This window comes from Bidens hawaiensis, unplaced genomic scaffold (genome assembly GCF_021521415.1).
Source record: "Bidens hawaiensis isolate Kalapana, Puna unplaced genomic scaffold, B.hawaiensis_p1.1 tig00057111_1, whole genome shotgun sequence".
Classification (NCBI taxonomy): Eukaryota; Viridiplantae; Streptophyta; class Magnoliopsida; order Asterales; family Asteraceae; genus Bidens; species Bidens hawaiensis.
In genome coordinates, this window is record NW_027506386.1 from 24,175 (window position 1) to 30,000 (window position 5,826).

At 34.5% G+C, this 5,826-nt stretch overlaps 2 non-coding genes across 2 annotated transcripts; one reads left to right on the plus strand and one right to left on the minus strand.

Moving 5' to 3' along the window:
* Positions 1–1,328: 1,328 nt before the first annotated feature.
* TRNAS-GCU (transfer RNA serine (anticodon GCU)) lies at positions 1,329–1,416 on the minus strand. Its single transcript is given in 2 exon segments — positions 1,329–1,362; positions 1,379–1,416. It is a non-coding gene; the product is annotated as a tRNA-Ser (tRNA).
* A 753-nt stretch (positions 1,417–2,169) lies between these two features.
* TRNAC-GCA (transfer RNA cysteine (anticodon GCA)) lies at positions 2,170–2,240 on the plus strand. The gene has a single exon. It is a non-coding gene; the product is annotated as a tRNA-Cys (tRNA).
* Positions 2,241–5,826: the final 3,586 nt, after the last annotated feature.

Consider the following 5,826-nt stretch of genomic DNA (forward strand, 5'->3'; position numbering starts at 1 on the left):
TTAAACTAGGGTTTAAATGACGCTTAACACTTACTACATGTGTAGTCTTTCGGGATTTGCACCGAAACGCAAACAAGTTGACGCAAACGATTGAGGAATAAACGAAAAACGTCAACATAATAATTATGTGATAATTATGTGTTAACATATGTGTTACTTGATTATATTGTGTGTAATGCTAAACAAGAAACAAGAACTAAGTTAGTTAAGTTAAAAAAACAACACTTGAAAGTAGAGGGACTTGAGTGTAACTTGTGTGTCTATAAATATAACCTTAAAAATTAAACCCTAACTATTATTATTAATCCCAACCCGATCGCCCCCCCCTCCCCTTTGCTCCTTGCTGCCGTCGACTTCCACACACACATACATCAAGAAATCAAGTGTTTAATCCAAGAACTAGGTGCTAGGAAGAACGCTAGAGAGAGTTTTTCGGTGACGCGCATCTTGGTGATTTAGGTTGGGAAATTCTTCGCAAACAGTGAGTTTCACTTTCCCCTCTTTAAACTGTTTTCAAACGCTTTTCACTTGGGGGAGATAACATACTCCACAACGCATTTAAGATTTTGTTATAAATTATATATCACTTGTAAAGGCTAAGTGGCAAACGAAATATTTGAAGTCCTACACATCGAACCGGTTAATATTTAGAATAGCGAGTCACTGTTGAGTAGTACTACTGGGTTTGACAAACCCCACCCAACGCTAAACTCGACTGGAGGTCGAGCGGGTGTAATTTTGGCTAACACGTACCATGGTCTGGAGGACCTGGTGACAAGGCACTTACTAAACGAGTCAGCTTCGGTGTCGAACACTTAGTAATACTTGTTGTATAGATTAGCTACCTATCGATATATAATTTGACATAACACTATCTGGTAACGCAAAACGCCGTAACGTGGTTACGCAAAACGCTTAACGCAAAACGCTGTAACGTTGAACGCAAAAGCTAAACGATTTATTTTTATATAACTTGTGAACTCACCAACCTTGTGTTGACACTTTTAGTATGTTATTCTCAGGTAGCCGAGACGGGCGCGCGGTATAGGATCATGCATTGCTTGAAAACGCTTTTGTTATGCAAACTATTTTAAAACGGTTATCATTGGTTTTAAGTCGTCCTGCGTGACGCAACTTTTGATTAAAGGTTTTTACGCTTCCGCATTTAATTACTCGAAATTGTTTTCATGGTTTTGAAACTTTATTTTATGGTTTGATTATAACTGATGATTCTGATCCTGCCAGTTCACACCCTCTGACGGTAAAAACTCCGTTAGTGGATTTTGAGGGTGTGACACTTAACTAGAAAAAAAATAGATAGTCATCAACGGAAAGAGAGGGATTCGAACCCTCGGTACGGATAACTCTTACCACGGATTAGCAATCCGCCGCTTTCGTCCACTCAGCCATCTCTCCCAATTGAAAATGATAATTACTATGTTACATTACACATCAAGTATGGATTAAATTAAGTATTTCTTTCACATTCTTTATCGTTATTATAGAATTAGCAATTCCATTTAGATGCTCGAAAGATCAAAATAGAAAGAAAAAAAAGAAGACCTTCTTGCTTTTATTTTATTCGAAGTGCCTTTTTGGCCTGGCCGGTCAATACCTAGCTGGGCCTTTTTTTGTTACAAAAAATTCCCTTCATTTTTTTATTTATAGGAAACATACTCTAAATAGCCAATTTACTACCCGTGTAACAATTTCCGTTCTGGGGTTTACATATACTTATCATTTTTGTTATAATGGAAATTGAGAAGGATTTTTGATTCAAAAGAATAAATCAAGAAAAGGATAAATCAAGTATGTATCAATTTGTATTTTCTTATGTCGTTTGGCAAACCAAATTTTAGATTCAAATCCAAGAATCATTGACGAATTCTCAGTCAACGAATATCCCGTTTGTCATAAAATTTGGTTTTTTTTGAGTGAAAATATACATTTGATTTTTCAATAGAAAAGTGAGTGGAAGCTTTTTGGCATTGTGTGTTTTGAGATACTATACAATCAATCGAAGGGACAATCAAAAGGGGAAAAGGGTTTTTTTTCTAATTTTGATAAGTTTAGTTAGAAAAAGGATTCAAAAGGGGATGCAAGTACAATAAACTAAAATTGAGTAATCCAACAAAAAAGGTAAAAATTTCTCCTATTGTGTATCGTTTTGGCGGCATGGCCGAGTGGTAAGGTGGGGGACTGCAAATCCTTTTTCCCCAGTTCAAATCCGGGTGCCGCCTCGTCAACAAATGAATCGGAATCTCTTTCTGTTCTGCTGATATAACTCAACCTAATTTTACCCAGCTAGAACAGAATAAGGGGACTGTTAATACTTGGTTGATTCTAAACATCCGTTCTGGGGATTTTGTAAAAGATTGGAAATCGGAAATCTTTGAATCCAAAATGAAAAGAAAGATTTGATTTTAATGGTCGAAGCAAGACTTCCCGATTCCTTTCTACTACTAATGTAATGTCTACTTATTGGGTCTTGATTGGAGATAATTTAACTACTGGTTGGGGGAAGTTCTTTCTATTTCTATACTGTGTAATCTACATATATAGGCTCGCGAGAATCTCTGAGTGTTCAGGCATTCAATCACTATTAGATTGAGATGGATAATTTATAGAAAAAAACATGAAAAAAATGATTCTTTTTTTTAACCTCTCGTCAAAAGTATAATATACTATCTCCCAACTCCTTCAGAGAGACAATCGGGAAAGGGTACGGATTAGATCAAATAGGAAAAAGTTTGTAATAGATAGCAATTGATTTATTTTTACTTTGAAGGGCAAGAAAAAAAGGAATGTGCCCTCTTATTTTATTACTAGATGTTCCATTAGTAACATTTCTTTGTAGTTTTGATTTTTTATTTTACTTGTGTTCAGTCTTTCCCGATTATAAATCATATAGAAATTTTTGAAATGGATTTTTTGATTGGTTCATCAATAGTGTTCGCCCAGAATCCCTTTTTGACTCTGGACCATTCATTCTACTATTATTAGTGAGCAATAATGGAATAATTCTATCATAGAGACAAGGGACATAATTCACATGGATATAGTAAGTCTCGCTTGGGCTGCTTTAATGGTAGTCTTTACATTTTCCTTTCACTCGTAGTATGGGGAAGAAGTGGACTTTAGAAGCACTCTTAATTTAGTTGAGGAATGAAACGGTATCAATTGTTTTATAGATCGTTCTACAACGCATTTTTTTTGAATTGAAATCATTTTCAAATCAAAATATCTTCGTTTCCAAATTCCATTGGATTATAGTGGATAAATGTATTCTATAACAGTAAAACAAAACAATTATTTTAGATTCATCGGAATAAATAGATGTATCAAAGAAATAGAATTGGGTCCTACGTAAATTCCATATACGGATTAATAACTACATATATTGAAGATAGAAGCTAATATAGTATACCAACTTTATTAGAAACAATTTTATACACTACTATAATACTAATAGAGAGTATGATAAGTAAGAAATCAATTTCTTACTTACCATACTCTCGGATCTCATAGAATACTGCCGAGTTATAGCCCGTTGATTTCATTTAAGGCGCAAAACAAAAATAGAATACTTTTCATTTGATTTCTTCAACTATTAATAAGAATTCAGAAGTCAAGTTTCATTTAAAGTAATTAATCATTTTGACTAGCTGTTTTTACGTAAATTATAAGTAGAAAAGCAGTATGAATTAAAATGAACAGTGCAGTAGCAATAAATGCAAGAATATTTACTTCCATAATCTCATCGTTTTTTTTTTCAAAATAACTCGGGATTTTATCCCATAGAGATGATAAATCTTTCACCTGTCAATTCAATGAATGCATTACCTATCGATGATCTTGAATCGGATCAATATCATGAATAACAATATCTGAGCTATTAAATTAATTCGTCGTCAAGAATTGAATAGTATAACATACGAACATCTTTTATCCATACTGAATCCAAAATGGGATTCCCGGACCAATCAAAAACCCCTTTGCTTTATTTATCCTTCTTTTCTTTATTTTCTATAACCTACCTTCCTTAGGTCTTCCTTATAGAACCATCAAACGAACTCTAACCACCCGCCCGAACTACAAAAACCCAACAAACAATACAAGCGAAGTGGAAAAAGAGAGGAATTAGGTTCTAAATTTTAATGATCTAAATTTCTTTGGAAGACAAATAATTATGAGAAAGATGAGTCGCGGGAGAAAAGATGGAATATTCTATCAACTTCACTATTTTAGTTATTTTTTAGTTTAGGGTTTGTTGTTTCTTCGACAGAATCCTGAAAAAAAGAAGGGAAACCCTTCGGAATTCAATTATGCTCTCTGTCCCTTCTTTCACAGAAAATCGAGAGGCGAATTAATGCACTTATTGGATCCGTCGGGACTGACGGGGCTCGAACCCGCACTGTCCGCCTTGACATGGCGGTGCTCTTGCCTATTGAACTACAATCCCAGGGAAATAAGAAGAGATCTAGCAGAAATTTTAGATTCTTTTTCATTCTCTCGTATCAGGTATTTTTTAAGAACAAGAGGGTTCCACCATCTGATAGTAGATTGACAAATTGTTGGGCCGAGCTGGATTTGAACCAGCATAGACATATTGTCAACGAATTTACAGTCCGACCCCATTAACCACTCGGGCATCGACCCAATGCCTATTTCATTTTAGACGTTCCATAATCAACTTCCTTTCGTCTCCCAGGCAGATTTGACAAATACATATCACTTTATATAAAATACAAAGTCCCACTGAGTAGACTATTAGAAGGACTTGACAAAGATGGATCACTTGATAGAAAATCCCACTCCTATAGTCTTGAGTATTGGTATACCCCTAGAGGGACTTGAACCCTCGTTTTCTCCGTGAAAGAGAGAGGTCGTAACCATTGGACCATAGGGGCCTTTGGCCACCTTACCTTAATATAACTCAGACCTTTTGGAGATGAATAGGAGATGAATCAAATCGAAAAACTCATTAACTATTCTGGAGGTTAATGGTAATCAAATCAAACCTTACCATTCAATTACAACCTTGAAACTTGATTTCATTGGTCTTTCTCGTCTTTATATCTCTCATTCACAAAGGGTTCTGCGTTGGATCCAAGATCCTTTACTATCCAGTGGATTCAAGGTGCTTTACCAAAATAGTATTTGACCACTTAAATTATATTGCGCCCTAAGTCATACTGTCAATTGACGACAGGACAGGAGGGCAATAAAGGAATAGAGAAGACGGAAATATAGATTAGGTATATCCACGCGTGTTAATGTTAAGTTAATAAATACAACATTCATATAGTTTTCTGGTATTCAATATTATATTCAAGTAAATTAGAATTTCAATACCGTTATACATTATAATATAAGAAACTGAATCAGTTTTGATATTTGATATTCTAAAAAAATCCCAAAGCAGAGTAAGCCTAAATGGTAGAATTCTTTTTCTAGGACTGTTTTATAAATTCTGTTCAAGTTGCATCTCTTAAAATAAGTTTAGTATCAATTTTTATTTCACCTATCTCATAGATTCCAGTCAAAGATTCATAGAATCGAAATTCCATCATTGCTAGATCTATAGGATTTTATTTGATATTTGATGGATAATGAGCCAGCCTAAATGGTATTTTTTTTTAAGAATTCGATATGGATGAATATAAATAACTTACAATTTCAAAATAATCCGGGATAGACGCAATGTCCACAATACCTGGATTTAATCAGATACAATTTGAAGGATTTTGTAGGTTCATTGATCAGGGTTTGGTAGAGGAGCTTTCTAAGTTTCCAAAAATTGAAGATACAAATCAAGAAATTGAC